General features: G+C 43.1%; 1 long non-coding RNA gene across 1 annotated transcript; it reads right to left on the bottom strand.

The window, feature by feature from the left end:
• Positions 1–675: 675 nt before the first annotated feature.
• Positions 676–3,275, bottom strand: LOC117519462. The gene is made up of 3 exons (XR_004563289.1): positions 3,238–3,275; positions 3,030–3,139; positions 676–1,147 (listed from the first exon to the last, which is right to left on the bottom strand). It is a non-coding gene; the product is annotated as an uncharacterized LOC117519462 (long non-coding RNA).
• Positions 3,276–17,507: the final 14,232 nt, after the last annotated feature.

The following is a 17,507-nucleotide window of genomic DNA, read 5'->3' as shown; positions in this document are numbered from 1 at the left end:
ATCAGGCTCTGCCCCTGTAGTCCTAAACTATATCTTGCGAAAGCACCATAACAATCCTCAGATCAGCTCGCTGCAATTCTGTGACTGAAACCAGAACTTTTGCAGCACTCCAATAATTAAAATACCCTGCACGTGCAGTATATCCGGTGGGCTTTTTTTTTTTCCCCCCTTCTACTTAAAGCAGAACTGATTAACGAGTTCTTAAAGTAGGTGGTGACTACTTCTGTGTAACAATGCACAAATGAAATATTTGAAAAGAAAACTGACAGATTTCCCAGCAGTGAGCACCAAAACAAAACGTGCAAGAACGAGGCAGATTGGACACCTTAGATTCCCAAAAGGCATTCAAGGATCTGCAGTGAATACCAAGTTTAGAAGATACATTTTGTTTTTGTTTTCCCAGAATTAAAATGTTTTCGATTGCTGCTAACAGCCAATAGGAGGTGGACCACAAAAATGCAACTTCAAAAACCTTTCAATCATGAAAATTCAGTAAGGAATGTTATATATTTTATTCCAATTCTAAGGTGGAACTATGCCAGCATACTACAAAGGTATGTCTAAAAAGGAAGAGTAAAATAGAGTAGAAAAGAGTAGAGTAGAACCACTTAGGTGCCTGGTCTTGAGAACCAGGGATAGTGACGGTTGAGGATGGATGGTGGAATCGTGATATTTTAAGGAGTTTATTTCAAGGCCATTTGAACCTAAAGGAATCTGAGATAAAGTTCTAGTTGTAGGTTTTGAAAAGTAGTTCCATCATACTGCATTTAAATATGTAGTGTGAACACACAAAAGGTTAAAACATTTTTTATTAACTTTCAAGTGAGAAGGTAAAAGGAATAAGAGCTTTTAAAAGTTGTTTTACATGAAAAACAAACAGGAAGAAAAAAAAAGTAATAAATTCAGGCTGAACACTGAGCCCAATGCACTGGGGTTGACAGCGGAATACGCCAGCTGCTCAAAATACTACAAACCACAGGAAGGTGGAGTCTGGTGTGATGTCACAGTGCTAACAGGAAGTCAGTCCATGTAGGAGGTGTGGCCGCCTTCGTGCACTCTGCAGTACTCCTGCCCCGCTGTGGCTCTCTTCTTGCAGGGCTTCCCGATCTTCGTGACGGCGCTGCACAGCTGGCGTCCTGATGCTGAGCTGCCGCGTGGAAGACAACACGACTCCGATAAAACTCATCCAACATAAACATGCAAAGATTTTAAAAGTGGAAAAATGTACTCAATGTGACTCAACATACAAATTATACTATTTTTATAGAACACCAAACTGCGATAAAGTTACTGCAAGTTGCTTCACCAGCGCAGGTTCCAACATCAGCAGAACAACAACAAATATAATTTAAAAGAATTAATACAAGTACAAGGATTTTGTCAAGAAAGCAATAAATAAAACTGACCCAAATAAAATAACCCAACAGTCACATTAGCGACAAGAGTCAGCAAGCGACAACTTGCCGTTCATTTTCACAGTGGGCGTGTTGCAGCGGAGAGACAACAGTCGCGTATACCGCCAGTCTATTTTATGCAAATGCTGAACAACGTGGCACAGCAACCGCCAATCGGAGTGAAAACGCAGCGTGACGTCAGCTGGTCTTTGGCTCAAACAAAATAATCCAAGACGGTAGAATACGCACTGAAACAGCTGCATTTCTGAATAAATCTAATGTTGCTCATATTTAGCAAATATTAGTGAGAAAAAACACTTTGACATCTAAAAACTCTGTTTTTGTAACCACATAACACCTGCGAAGTGATTTACAAGATCTCTTACCACGCAGAAACTGGGAACGCCCATCAAGTGACAAAATCAACTGCTTGTCAATGTCAGTTGGGTAAGACTGTTTGTGCAGACAGCACCCCCTGCTGGTTATTCAACAGACCAGTTTCAGTTTGATGTTCCGTCTGTCAATTAGGCCAAACCTCACACAGCATCATGGGAAAATGTCCAGATGTGGCATTTCCACCAATCTGTCACACGCCTACCAGCTCTTCCATCAGTGATAATAATAATAATACATTTTATTTGTAATGCACTTTACATTCCATGGAATCTCAAAGTGCTACAGAGCAGAGACTAAAAACAAACTGTACAGGGTCAAGAACAATAAAATATATTCATAAAACATAACCACACAGATAAAATCAAACATTTTAAAAGGCTCTTTTAAATAAAAGTGTGACAAACTCTAATATCGACGTTGACAACGGAAGTGCTGCTAGTGGCATTGAGCGTTTGCTTGATCACTTTGGTTGATAACTGAGGAGACATTCACTGAAGCTCGTCTTTTGTGTTTAGATGCTGTAGTTGTAAATAAAAACAGCCGGCAGTGTTGCTGCGCTACCGCGGCAAGATTTGGGTAAACAATATCGGCGGGTTTGCTTTCAAATCTTAAAGCTGGAAGGTTTATAATTTATACAGACCAAGGTTAGGATACGGAAGAGAGCCAATTGTCAAACTCTACAGCTATCATGGAATAGTAAAATAATCTGGTCTGTAAAGTGGGCGGTCCTTAGAAGGTCATGGTGAAACCAGATTATGGTCAAATTCAAACTCCTATGTGATACTTATGTAGGTTATACGGTTCAAATTTGGTGAACATCGGATGGATTTTGTTCACCGTATTGATTGAATCCATTCCTGCTTCGCCCCCTACTGGTCTTACAGGTGATAACTAACTAAACCAGATGGACTCATTTCACCAGAATCAGATTAAAGATCTGGAGTTTCTCAAGTCCCGGTTGGCTGAACGGCTGGTGGGGTTCTGCGGGAGCAGCTCCAGGTTCAGTGAGTCTCTGAGTAACTGGTGAAGATGACAGACGACAGGCCGCCGTCTTTATGGGCGTTAACTAAAATTATTTTCTGACGCTCCAACAAGCAGCCTGGATTACTACCTCAGGTGGACTGACTGGTCCTGCAGCATTGATTGTGCATGCAGGTGCACTTCTATATTATGCAAGACGATGAGTATGTGGGGTTTGGAGCACATGTCCTTAAAGGCCACATTGGATCAAATACTGACCGGTTACTGAGTACCGACAGGGACGGACTTGCACTTCGGGAATCATTCCCAACATCACGCCAGTCTGTCGCTCCTCTGGGGTTCCTGGGTGGGGTTTCATCAAGCAGAGCCTGAAGAAAATAAGACCACATTCAGTGAGTTTGTGGCGTTCCGGTGTGGACACTGTTCTCTTAACATTGTGGTGCCGTGCATGCCGCCGGGACGTTACTGTCCAGGGAGTGGAGTGATCGGGTTTGCTGATTGTTGGTGAAGCAGCAGGACCTTCGTGGCCGGGACGACGGTGGGGGATCGAACCCACGCGGCTCGCACCAAAAGACCGTTCCTCTACCAGGTCAGCCAAAGGGGAACTCCCCGTTAGCCAAGCTAGCGGTAACGTCTTTTCAATTGGGACCCGGGACTTTCATCCCGCTACACATCTCCCCACCATTTTTGACTTCATCCCGAAGTCACAGGTGCATGTTAACATACTCTGTGACCCACATCCTGTTTGTGACGCCAGATTGAAGCAGCAGAGGCTCCACATCACCTGTGAGCAAACACACAAGTATGCAAGTGTAAACAAACTGAAGATGGGACACAAGTACGGTGGCCAAGAGATGCCACAACACTCACAAATGCATACAACGCTGCATTGATTAAACAGGGAGTTGCACCAAAAAAAAAAAAAAAAAAAAAGAAGTCTTGCAAATTGGAAATGCAAACAAATAGCCTATAGCACACAATTACATATCTGCAGCCAGTGGCGTTTCTACACTGAAAGCCACTGTCTGCGGCAAATTCGCACAACATGTAAAAACAGATGAGCTGCAATAACCACAGCACAACAGAAGTACATGCAACACAAAAAGAGGCACAACTAGTTGACTGTCATAAGACTGCACTCTAGGCAGCAATCAACTAGTTGTGGACAAAAGTGCAGCTACTGTAGCAGTGGGCACCAACATTTAGCTAAAGGCTAAATGGTCAAAACATTCATACATATTGAAACACTATAGAAAACATGACCACGCAACAGTTATGTGTAAGTTGTGTGCAGCGGCACTGAACTCCACTGTGTGTCTTTCTTACATGTCGGTTAAATAAACTAGTCAACTACCGTCACAAAGAAGATGTGAACTAGTATATAAAGCAGTGGTGGAGAAATCCCGAGTGCATCCCAGAGCTTTATTATCTTTACTGCTACATGGTTGGGTCATCGTTGGTACTTCATGGCGTTGTGGAGCTTTACAATGCAACGTGTGAATTTCTGTTTCTCAATTGATGCAGGCATCTGTTTTATGCATTTGCTAGTGTTGATTTGGAAGTGTTTAGCCTCTCGCGGCCACCGTACTTGAGGTCTTAAGGTTTATATGTAATACCTGATATGAAACTGTCATGATCCAGTAGTTCGCTGGAAGACATCAGATAACCCACTCAGATTTTTTTTTTTTTTTTAGTCAACTTAAAATAACGATGCACATCTCAAAAAAACCTGCTGAGGGGACACAGAACTAGTCACATTTGAGGTGGATTTACAGAAAAGGTCAGTGGAGGGACAGTTTTGGATAACGGTGGACTGAATAGTTGCAGTAACCTTTTGAAGTGATCTTTTTGAAGGGGCGGAGCCAGAAAAGATGGCGTTTCATTCACAGAGTTACTTGTAGGTCCAGTCACTAACCGGTTACAGATACTTGGTTTCCAGCCCTGCAGGAGGACTTGGCGTCTCACCTCCGCGGTGTGGACGAGACAACGGGCAGCTTCTCTGGTGCCACAATTTCACACGGCGGCGGCGGCAGCAGCACCACCAGCTTTGGGCTGATATGCACGACCGATTCGCTGTTCAGGCAAGACAAAGAACGCCTCCGTTTCGGCGTGCCAGAGGACAAGTTCGGACATGCCCAGCTCTCCACAAGTTCTCTTATAACTCACTCGACTGGTAAGCATTGAAAGCCGAGATAGGCATGTCTAAACTCGTCCTCTGACACGCCGAAACGGAGGTGTTCCTTTGTCTCACTTCCAAAGCGAATTGGTCGTGACACGCGAAGCCTCTGCATGGCTTTCCATGACAAAATCTCTCGTTAAAAGTGAAATCTGCCGGAAAATGGCTGATGTCCAGCTCTTGTGATAACCAGAGAAAGAGCACACGATGGTCTCGTATCCACAGAGCCATCTGTTTAGAAATGGTCCAGTGGCTTGTGCCGCGTCGTCGCAGCTCGGAGCACCGAACGTCCTTAAAGGGGTCCTTAAAGCTGTAGTAACAGACCTTATTCTCTGTGAAGCCCGTAAAATTTTCACCGCAAGTCAGAGAAATTTTTCGAATGGTTTCCAGGTGCCAGTCTCTAGCAGCTTCTGAAAAAATTCTGATGGAAAAAACCCCAAATCATTCCGCCATTTCCAGACAATGAAAATCCGACGGGACCACTCCTTCCACAAGGCGTGCTCACAGGCTAATGACGTCACCGACAGGCGTGGAAAAACTCACGCATGCGCACGAGGGTTCAAGCTTGTCTGACATGAAACCATGACTCAAATCCATATAGTTTAAAAAAAAATAAAAAGGTACGATACTTTATGGACAGACCTCGTATAGGAGGAGTGACCCGTGAGTGAAAAGATGGACAGAAAAAAGCCAGGTGGAGGTGAAAAGGCTAGATTAAGAAAAAGAAAAGCTTTGGAGGAAGTTGCTGCCAAGTGTGCAAAGCTCACTGATATTTTTTCAAGAAGACAGAGTGAAGAGGGAAATGGTAAATAGGGCCGGCATGCCTGTTATGCCGGATGTCAGCCGTATCAACCTTTGTAGTCCAGTACCACGTCTTCCAGCTACTTACAGACTTCACTGACTTAAGCTGGACAGACACTGTACGATATTTTCAATCGTTGTACTTGGCTCCAGCTCAAACTGTGCAACAAAACCACAGGGTTTAAAAGTTCAGAGCGCAAAAGTTCAGATTCATGTTCTCACACTGTACAGCCCGATGCGCTGATGCGATCTGACTGCTCACATTGTACGTTCAAAAACACCACGTCGGACTGCACACACACACACACACTTATACACACACACACACACACACACACACACACAGCAGACAGCAACATGATTGATGAGAGGACGGTAAAAAAAGAAAACAAACATTCATTACAGGTGCTGCTACTTACACTGTTGTATAAATAAACTATATTTCATACGGAGTCTTACAGCTGTGCTCATCTGTCGTAAATCCTGTTGTTGTCTGCTGTGTGTGTGTGCGCGCGCGTACGCGCATATACGTTCATTCTCCCCACCTGATTCCACTCAGTGTGCGCGCTGATAGGCATGAACTTTAATATTATATTAGATCATTGCGAGGGAACGCAATAAAAAAAATAAAATAAAAAGACTTTACATGAGATCACTGTTTGCTCTCTCCGGTGTTTGCTCATGCACAGTGCGCGAGGTAATCAGCGCGTAGACGCTTGTAGCGCTGCTTCAACAGCGCGTAACCCTCACGAGTCACGACGGCCGATCAAAATATCTAACAAGTTTGATTTTCTTCCGACCATATGATTCCCAATCGGGAGGTGGTCGTGAGATGTTAAACGCAGCTCGTTACTCCATGTAGACTGCACGACGCAGGACGCACGATTAAGCTGAAAATGAGGGAAAATGAGTTCATTCATTTAAATGAGCTCTGTCCTGTGGGTTGCTTGGCTGTTGGGAAGCCCCGCCCCTGCCGCCGTGGTGGAGGACTGGCTGCGGTGTACCGGAACAGGTACACATGCAGACTCACGAGCGCAGAACACGCCCCCTCTTTTGAGGCGCTTATGATGGAAGTTGGTTCCTCGAATAAATTTGATTGCATATTGATTTATCAAATCAAATCAGTTTTATTTATATAGCGCCAAATCACAACAAACAGTTGACCCAAGGCACTTTATATTGTAAGGCAAAGCCATACAATAATTACGGAAATATTGCGCAAATGCAAAAAAGCAGTGCTACATATTTGTTTAATATGCGCATTGAATGACATATCCTGATCAAAAATGACTCCAAGATTTCTCACAGTATTACTAGAGGTCAGGGTAATACCATCCAGAGTAAGGATCTGGTTAGACACCATGTTTCTAAGATTTGTGGGGCCAAGTACAATAACTTCAGTTTTATCTGAGTTTAAAAGCAGGAAATTAGAGGTCATCCATGTCTTTATGTCTGTAAGACAATCCTGCAGTTTAACTAATTGGTGTGTGTCCTCTGGCTTCATGGATAGATAAAGCTGGGTATCATCTGCGTAACAATGAAAATTTAAGCAATGCCGTCTAATAATACTGCCTAAGGGAAACATGTATAAAGTGAATAAAATTGGTCCTAGCACAGAACCTTGTGGAACTCCATAATTAACCTTAGTCTGTGAAGAAGATTCCCCATTTACATGAACAAATTGTAATCTATTAGATAAATATGATTCAAACCACCGCAGTGCCTTTAATACCTATGGCATGCTCTAATCTCTGTAATAAAATTTTATGGTCAATAGTATCAAAAGCAGCACTGAGGTCTAACAGAACAAGCACAGAAATGAGTCCACTGTCTGAGGCCATAAGAAGATCATTTGTAACCTTCACTAATGCTGTTTCTGTACTATGATGAATTCTAAAACCTGACTGAAACTCTTCAAATAGACCATTCCTCTGCAGATAATCAGTTAACTGTTTTACAACTACCCTTTCAAGAATTTTTGAGAGAAAAGGAAGGTTGGAGATTGGCCTATAATTAGCTAAGATAGCTGGGTCAAGTGATGGCTTTTTAAGTAATGGTTTAATTACTGCCACCTTAAAAGCCTGTGGTACATAGCCAACTAATAAAGATAGATTGATCATATTTAAGATCGAAGCATTAATTAATGGTAGGGCTTCCTTGAGCAGCCTGGTAGGAATAGGGTCTAATAGACATGTTGATGGTTTGGAGGAAGTAACTAATGAAAATAACTCAGACAGAACAATCGGAGGGAAAGAGTATAACCAAATACCGGCATCACTGAAAGCAGCCAAAGATAACGATACGTCTTTGGGATGGTTATGAGTAATTTTTTCTCTAATAGTTAAAATTTTATTAGCAAAGAAAGTCATGAAGTCATTACTAGTTAAAGTTAAAGGAATACTCGGCTCAATAGAGCTCTGACTTTTTGTCAGCCTGGCTACAGTGCTGAAAAGAAACCTGGGGTTGTTCTTATTTTCTTCAATTAGTGATGAGTAGTAAGATGTCGTAGCTTTACGGAGGGCTTTTTTATAGAGCAACAGACTCTTTTTCCAGGCTAAGTGAAGATCTAAATTAGTGAGACGCTATTTCCTCTCCAACTTACGGGTTATCTGCTTGAAGCTGCGAGTTTGTGAGTTATACCACGAAGTCAGGCACTTCTGATTTAAGGCTCTCTTTTTCAGAGGAGCTACAGCATCCAAAGTTGTGCTCAATGAGGATGTAAAACTATTGACGAGATAATCTATCTCACTCAGAGTTTAGGTAGCTACTCTGCAGGTGGCTACTTAGGTAGCTACTAATTCTACTGTAATGAAACTTATTTCCCACTGCTGGGTAGTCCATTCAAGTAAATGTAAATCTTATTAAGAAATGATCACACAAATTGAAGAATTTCCATACTATAAGTCAAAACAAGATCTAAAGTATGATTAAAGTGGTGGGTGGACTCATTTACATTTTGCCAATTGAGTCTAATAATAGATTAAATGCAGTGTTGAGGCTGTCATTCTCAGCATCTTTTTTTACATCCACATGGATGTTAAAATCGCCCACTATAATTATCTTATCTAAGCACTAAGTCAGACAAAAGGTCTGAAAATTCACAGAGAAACTCACAGTAATGACCACGTGGACTACGCTTCCTCCTCACAGTCACCCAGTCGGCCTGCTTTCCCGGCTGCTCGGGATCTGCTGGGGGACAGCTAATGGCGGCTAAGCTACCTTGGTCCGCACCGACTACAGGGGCTTGGCTAGCTGTAGGATTTTCCAAGGTGCGGAGCCGAGTCTCCAATTCGCCCAGCCTGGCCTCCAAAGCTACGAATAAGCTACACTTATTACAAGTACCATTACTGCTAAAGGAGGCTGAGGAATAACTAAACATTTCACACCCAGAGCAGAGAAGTGCGGGAGAGACAGGAGAAGCTGCCATGCTAAACCGGCTAAGAGCTAGTAGCTGTGCTAAGCTAGCGGATTCCTAAAAACACACAAAGTGAATAATGTGTAAATAATTGAGGTGATTCAGCAGAGGGAGTGCTTTAGTTAAGGCACGTGAAGATGAACACTGTGAAACAAATCGTTATCTAGTTATCTAGATCAATCAAACTATGCAGATTAAACAGCAAACAGATACAGCAAAACACCACTGTGCTCCGGAACAGGAAGTGATACAATACCACAGTGAGAGCCAACCACCAGAGACTAAAAAGATTAATCCAGGTTTTGAGTATATTTCTTATTGTTACATGGGAAACAAGGTACCAGTCGTTTTGACCGTTGGGGTTTTTAGGTAATTATTGTATGGCCTTGCCTTGCAATGTGAGGTGCCTTGGGGCAACTGTGATTGTTGTGATTTGGCACTATATAAATAAAATTGATTTGATTTGATTTATTAACTCAGTAATGTGCTTCACATTTTACAAAGATTGGAGCAACTTTTGAACCCTGTACAAACTGAAATTGACCTTTGTCACCATTCTTGCTGTTTTCAGTTATCTGCTGTACTATAGTGGGCACAGGTCCAACAAGAGGCATGTCTCATCAGTCCACAAAACCTTTGAAAACTCTGTCTTCAGATATTTCTCGGTCCAATCTTGACATTTCTCCTTGTGAGTCTTGTGTCTCCGAGCGCTGAGCATGCTGTACGTCTAGACACACATTTAATTCTTCAAGTCTTCGGTAGTTAATTTGCAGCTTTTCTTATCCACAGATTTCTTGTGACCCAGTTGACAGTTTTGCAACAAAACATTTGATCGTTTGAAGCAAAGTAAACGAGCAAAATCTTGGTTGCAACAGCTACAACAGCAGCTACATGATAACCAGATGACCTTTACCCAAAGCGAGGAAAAGCTACAGGTCCAATAAGATGTAAATTACATTTTTGTTTTTTTTCCCCAAACGCAGATCACTGACAGAAGTTGTTCAGTAACAGTTTTCCTCTCACAGCTCGCTTAAAGTGCGCAGTTCAGTCGAACCCCAACCTCCTGCCCACAGACCAAGTTTAATGCTACTGTCGACCCACAATGCCGTTCATTTCTAAAGCCTCACAGGACATGTTGGGGCATGTCCAGCTCATGCTCAATTTCTCGGATAATCACACGACTGAAAAGCAACCCGAAGCCATTTGAAAGCCATCTCAAAGCCGTCCTGTGAGACCAACACAGCGGAGGTGGTCCCTCTGCTTCTTATCTTTCCATGAAAAAAAACTCCTGTAACAGTGGAATGTGCCGAAAAATCTGTGTAATCCCCATAAAATGGTCCCTGAAGGGAGCAATAGGGGATTAAAGCCCTTGCCCAAGGGCCCTTAGTGATTTTCCAGTCAGGTGGGGATTTATTTTTTATTTCTTTTTAATTATTGTTTAATAATATATTTTAGCAATATTTATTTGTATATATTTTCTTGGTATTTATACTTCTTAATTCTTTTCTTGTTATGTTATTTTTTAAATAGTATTGTGTAAACTCGTGTATTTTTAAAAGTGATGTGGTGCTAGGTGTGGGAGGTTGTGCGCTCTGCAATTTGTGCTGGCTGCTCGAATGTGCCTAAGTGTTTGGACTGCACTCACCCGACTTTGACATTCATTCAACTATTCATTCAGGGCTCATTAGCAGCTTTATGTAGCTACTTTATTAGGAGCTGTTGACAACTTGTAACTAATAAGTAATGTAACTAATAAGGTAACAAGTAATCTAACTTGGTTACTCTTTAGACTGAGTAATCATCAAAGTAACTGATCAGCAGGTAACTAATAGTTACTTTTCTGGGTACTCAATTTTGGTTTTAGTTATTTGTCCGTCTTTTCTGGGTACTCAATTTTGGTTTTGGTTATTTGTCCGTCGCTGCTAATGAAGTAACTGTATAAAGTAAATATAAAATGTAACTGTTTATGTATAATAAAGTAACTTTTCAAGGTTACTGTTGCCATACTGATTATCACTACTCTTGTATAAGTTTGCTGCTCATTTTATTAACTGCTCTTTATTTTTTTCAAAAGGAAATGTTTACGTGAAGTACAGGCTGCAATTAGAAAGGATGACCTTGTGGATCGGAAAAGTGGCATTTTGAACTCTGATTTTGACATCAGTAAGGTTGCCCTCCAGAGGCACGTGCTGGCTGCTCGAATGTGCCTAAGTGTTTGGACTGCACTCAGATGGCTGTCGGAGGCTTTCAAATGCACCCAACTTTGACATTCATTCAACTCATTCAGGCTCATTCGGCCTCTCGTGTGATGGAGGTTTTTTTCAACTTCAACTTGAAAAAAACAGACACTGTAAATAAATATAAATATTTACTATTTATTAGGGTTAGGGTTAGGGTGATCTTTTTGCAGCTTTTCCCAGTGCTCCTCAAGAGCTTTTTGCAGCTTTCCCGTTGCTCCTCAAGATCACCATGCCCTCAGTAACCACAGTAACCACCGTAGCCAGCGTGCCCTCCGTGACCACAATAACCACCATAACCATCGTAACCACCGTGACCACCGTAACCACTGTGACCTCCGTGACCACAGGAAACACAGTAACCAAAGTGACCACAGTAACCACGGTGACTGCAGTGACCACAGTGACATCCGTGACCTCCGTGACCTCCGTGACCACAGTGACCACCTGCGCTGCCGGTTCGTCTTGACACTGTTCGTCTCGACAGTGTTCCTCTCGACACTGTTCGTTTCGACACTGTTCCTCTCCACAGTGTTCTCCTTGTTTGTCTCCTTGTTTTGGTGATCAAGCCGCTGTGACCTCTGTGACCACCGGCGCTGCCGGTTCATCTCGACAGTGTTCATCTCGACAGTGTTCATCTCAACAGTGGTCGGCTCGACACTGTTCGTCTCGACATTGTTCATCTTGACAGTTGACACTGACAGTTCACCCTGCTCACACCTGCTCACACGTGCTTTTAGCAGCCTTTGACAGAGCTCCTTGCTGTGTTTTAACAGTTTTTCACAGCGCTCCTCTTGCTCTTTTAGCTTCTTTTCCTGGTGCTCCTCGTACGCTTTTAACTGCTTTTCCTCATCATCACTTTGTTTGAGGATTTCAGATTTCTGCCTTAACTCGTGACTCTGTTGTCGCTGTTTGTGGCTCTGCTCCTGATCCATGTTTGTCTCCTTGTTTTGGTGATCAAGCCGCTGTGACCTCTGTGACCACCGGCGCTGCCGGTTCATCTCGACACTGTTCATCTCGACAGTGTTCATCTCAACAGTGGTCGGCTCGACACTGTTCGTCTCGACATTGTTCATCTTGACAGTTGACACTGACAGTTCACCCTGCTCACACCTGCTCACACGTGCTTTTAGCAGCCTTTGACAGAGCTCCTTGCTGTGTTTTAACAGTTTTTCACAGCGCTCCTCTTGCTCTTTTAGCTTCTTTTCCTGGTGCTCCTCGTACTCTTTTAACTGCTTTTCCTCATCATCACTTTGTTTGAGGATTTCAGATTTCTGCCTTAACTCGTGACTCTGTTGTCGCCGTTTGTGGCTCTGCTCCTGATCCATGTTTGTCTCCTTGTTTTGGTGATCAAGCCGCTGTGACCTCTGTGACCACCGGCACTGCCGGTTCATCTCGACACTGTTCATCTCGACACTGTTCGTCTCGACACTGTTCGTCTCGACACTGTTCGTCTCGACACTGTTCATCTCGACACTGTTCGTCTCGACACTGTTCGTCTCGACACTGTTCGTCTCGACAGTTGACACTGACAGTTCACACTGCTGACACTTCAACCGCATCTTCTCCCGGGGCTCCTCGTGCTCTTTTAGCAGCTTTTCACAGCGCTCCTCACTGTCTTTTATCAGCTTTTCCTTGTTCTCCTTGAACTCTTTTAGCAGCTTTTCACAGCGCTCCTCACTGTCTTTTATCAGCTTTTCCTTGTTCTCCTTGAACTCTTTTAGCAGCTTTTCCTTGTACTCCTTGAACTCTTTTAGCGGCCTTTCCTGGCGCTCCTCGTACTCTTTTAACTGCTTTTCCTCATCATCACTTTGTTTGAGGAATTCAGATTTCTGCCTTAACTCGTGACTCTGTTGTCCCTATTTGTGGCTCTGCTCCTGATCCATGTTTGTCTCCTTGTTTTGGTGATCAAGCCGCTGTGACCTCTGTGACCACCGGCACTGCCGGTTCATCTCGACAGTGTTCATCTCGACAGTGTTCATCTCAACAGTGGTCGGCTCGACACTGTTCGTCTCGACATTGTTCATCTTGACAGTTGACACTGACAGTTCACCCTGCTCACACCTGCTCACACATGCTTTTAGCAGCCTTTGACAGAGCTCCTTGCTGTGTTTTAACAGTTTTTCACAGCGCTCCTCTTGCTCTTTTAGCTTCTTTTCCTGGTGCTCCTCGTACTCTTTTAACTGCTTTTCCTCATCATCACTTTGTTTGAGGATTTCAGATTTCTGCCTTAACTCGTGACTCTGTTGTCGCTGTTTGTGGCTCTGCTCCTGATCCATGTTTGTCTCCTTGTTTTGGTGATCAAGCCGCTGTGACCTCTGTGACCACCGGCACTGTCGGTTCATCTCGACACTGTTCATCTCGACACTGTTCGTCTCGACACTGTTCGTCTCGACACTGTTCATCTCGACACTGTTCGTCTCGACACTGTTCGTCTCGACAGTTGACACTGACAGTTCACACTGCTGACACTTCAACCGCATCTTCTCCCGGGGCTCCTCGTGCTCTTTTAGCAGCTTTTCACAGCGCTCCTCACTGTCTTTTATCAGCTTTTCCTTGTTCTCCTTGAACTCTTTTAGCAGCTTTTCACAGCGCTCCTCACTGTCTTTTATCAGCTTTTCCTTGTTCTCCTTGAACTCTTTTAGCAGCTTTTCCTTGTACTCCTTGAACTCTTTTAGCAGCCTTTCCTGGCGCTCCTCATGCTCTTTTAGCAGCTTTTCACAGCGCTCCTCACTGTCTTTTATCAGCTTTTCCTTGTTCTCCTTGAACTCTTTTAGCAGCTTTTCCTTGTACTCCTTGAACTCTTTTAGCGGCCTTTCCTGGCGCTCCTCATGCTCTTTTAGCTGCTTTTCCTCATCATCACTTTGTTTGAGGAATTCAGATTTCTGCCTTAACTCGTGACTCTGTTGTCGCTGTTTGTGGCTCTGCTCCTGATCCATGTTTGTCTCCTTGTTTTGGTGATCAAGCCGCTGTGACCTCCGTGACCACCGGCGCTGCCGGTTCATCTCCACAGTGTTCGTCTCGACAGTGTTCCTCTCGACACTGTTCCTCTCGACACTGTTCCTCTCGACACTGTTCCTCTCGTCTCCAATAACACTTCTGTTTTGTGCTGTATTTTCTGAAAGATCCATACATTGAGGTTGAGGAATATTCTCATCCATCATGCTTCGTGATAACGTCTGTTTCTCTGTGATGATAAATATCTTTTCCACTGCTGTCAAATGTCTTCCAGACGCTAATCTTTCTTGTTGTTCAGACTAGTCAATAACACATTAAAGGCAGGAGAAAAACATAAAAGTAAAGATCATAAATTAAAGTAAAGATCATATGATCTGTACTTTTATTCTTATTCTAAGATCAATACCAGGCCAAAACATAAAAAAAGGTCCAAAATTCTAAAACTTGAATACAAAACAGGAAGTGATGTCATAAAGGGGTAGGTTTTTTGTTTGTTTGTTTTTTGTTTGGTCATATATACTGCTTGTAGCAAATTGTGCTTCTGGTAAATGCCAACACAGACACATTTACATATTTAAAAAAATAAACAAATGACTGATTCAATCAGTTACTTGTTTTTGATTCAGTTATCAGTTATTTGTGTGTACTTTATGTGATCAGTAAATTCCATTTCAGTTCAGTTTATTTTATTTATACAGCACCAAATCAACATTGCTGGCTCAAGGTGCTACACATGCGAGTAAGGCCCAACCTTCCCGATCTCTCAACCCTGAGCAAGCACATAGGTGGAACCTTTAAGGAAAAACTCCCTCTGGTGATAAAGAGGAAGAAACCTCAAGCAGACCAGACTCAGAGCGATATGGACAAGATCCGGCGAGTGATGGCGTGTCTGTTGTTGTGATCTTCAGGGCATTCCTCAAACTTTATATATATATGATCTGGTTCTGTTGGTTCTCACAGCAAACCCGCCGGTGCACAGTTCAGTGAAGCACTTTGGATGAGGATCACTTTGTGGTAGTCTTCTGGAAACTGGTGGTGCCCCTCTTTAAATCTGAAGTAGGTTGGCTCCTCAAGTGAAATAATTTAAGGAGCTTGTGGTTTTAATCACAAATGATTAGAGCATGCCATAGGTATTAAAGGCACTGCGCTGCGGTGGTTTGAATCATATTTATCTAATAGATTACAATTTGTTCATGTAAATGGGGAATCTTCTTCACAGACTAAGGTTAATTATGGAGTTCCACAAGGTTCTGTGCTAGGACCAATTTTATTCACTTTATACATGCTTCCCTTAGGCCAGGGGTGGCCAGGTTCGGTCCTCGAGAGCCACATTCCTGACACTCTTAGTTGTCTCCCTGCTCCAACACACCTGAATCCAATGAAAGACTCATTAAAAGTCTGCTAACGAGTCTTTCATTGGATTCAGGTGTGTTGGAGCAGTGAGACAACTAAGAGTGTCAGGAATGTGGCTCTCGAGGACTGAACTTGGCCACCCCTGCCTTAGGCAGTATTATTAGACAACATTGCTTAAATTTTCATTGTAATGCAGATGATACCCAGCGTTATCTATTCATGAAGCCAGATGACACACACCAATTAGCTAAACTGCAGGATTGTCTTACAGACATAAAGACATGGATGACCTCTAATTTCCTGCTTTTAAACTCAGATAAAACTAAAGTTATTGTACTTGGCCCCACAAATCTTAGAAACATGGTGTCTAACCAGATCCTTATTCTGGATGGCATTACCCTGACATCTAGTAATACTGTGAGAAATCTTGGAGTCATTTTTGATCAGGATATGTCATTCAATGCGCATATTAAACAAATATGTAGGACTGCTTTTTTGCATTTGTGCAATATCTCTAAAATTAGAAAGGTCTTGTCTCAGAGTGATGCTGAAAAAGTAATTCATGCATTTATTTCCTCTAGGCTGGACTATTGTAATTCATTATTATCAGGTTGTCCTAAAAGTTCCCTAAAAAGCCTTCAGTTAATTCAAAATGCTGCAGCTAGAGTACTGACAGGGACTGGAAGGAGAGAGCATATTTCACCCGTGTTGGCCTCCCTTCATTGGCTTCCTGTTAATGCTAGAATAGAATTTAAAATTCTTCTTCTTACTTATAAGGTTTTGAATAATCAGGTCCCATCTTATCTTAGGGACCTCATAGTACCATATTACCCCATTAGAGCGCTTCGCTCTCAGACTGCGGGCTTACTTGTAGTTCCTAGGGTTTGTAAGAGTAGAATGGGAGGCAGAGCCTTCAGCTTTCAGGCTCCTCTCCTGTGGAACCAGCTCCCAATTCAGATCAGGGAGACAGATACCCTCTCTACTTTTAAGATTAGGCTTAAAACTTTCCTTTTCGCTAAGGCTTATAGTTAGGGCTGGATCGGGTGACCCTGGACCATCCCTTGGTTATGTTGCTTTAGACGTAGACTGTGTTTCATAATTATTGTATGGCCTTGCCTTGCAATGTGGAGCGCCTTGGGGCAACTGTTTGTTGTGATTTGGCGCTATACAAGAAAAAAGTTGATTGATTGATTGATTGATTGTCTGGTGGTTGGACCCAATCTTCAAGGCAGAAAGAACTCAAAGTAGAAGTTCTGGTTTGTGTCAGGAGCCAATTGAGTATCTTAGGAAACCTCCCTCTGTCAGTTTGTGGAGCCCGTCTAGTTCTCTGTAGATACAGAACACACTGTGGAGGGATTATGTATCCGGTCTTGTCTGGGAACATTCCTGAGGAGTGTAGGTGGGTAGAGGGTCAATCAGCTGTTAAATCAACACAGACACGGACTCATTCCAGGAAATATAAGGATGGGTGTCTTCTGTGCCTTCTCTTGCAGAAAATGTGAGCAAGCATCTACAGATCCACAGCTCGGAGGTGCAGGACAGCCACAGCGCCATCGTCAAAGACCTCGGTGATGTCTGACACCAAGCTCAGGACATCTACCAGAGAATTGGTAATCACTAGTGCATCACAACTGTAAATTGATCAAAGCGCTATTTAACCTATAGCTTGTGTCAGTGGTGTGCGTGTGCGCGCGATCAGACCACAGCATGTCCGAGTTCCTGCAGTACCAAGACCAGTCCACACAGTACTACGCTGACCTGATGAGGAAGCTGGAGTGCATGAACAGCACGCTGGG

This window comes from Thalassophryne amazonica, chromosome 10, assembly GCF_902500255.1.
Source record: "Thalassophryne amazonica chromosome 10, fThaAma1.1, whole genome shotgun sequence".
Taxonomy (NCBI): Eukaryota; Metazoa; Chordata; class Actinopteri; order Batrachoidiformes; family Batrachoididae; genus Thalassophryne; species Thalassophryne amazonica.
This window is presented reverse-complemented; position numbering and strand designations above follow the sequence as displayed.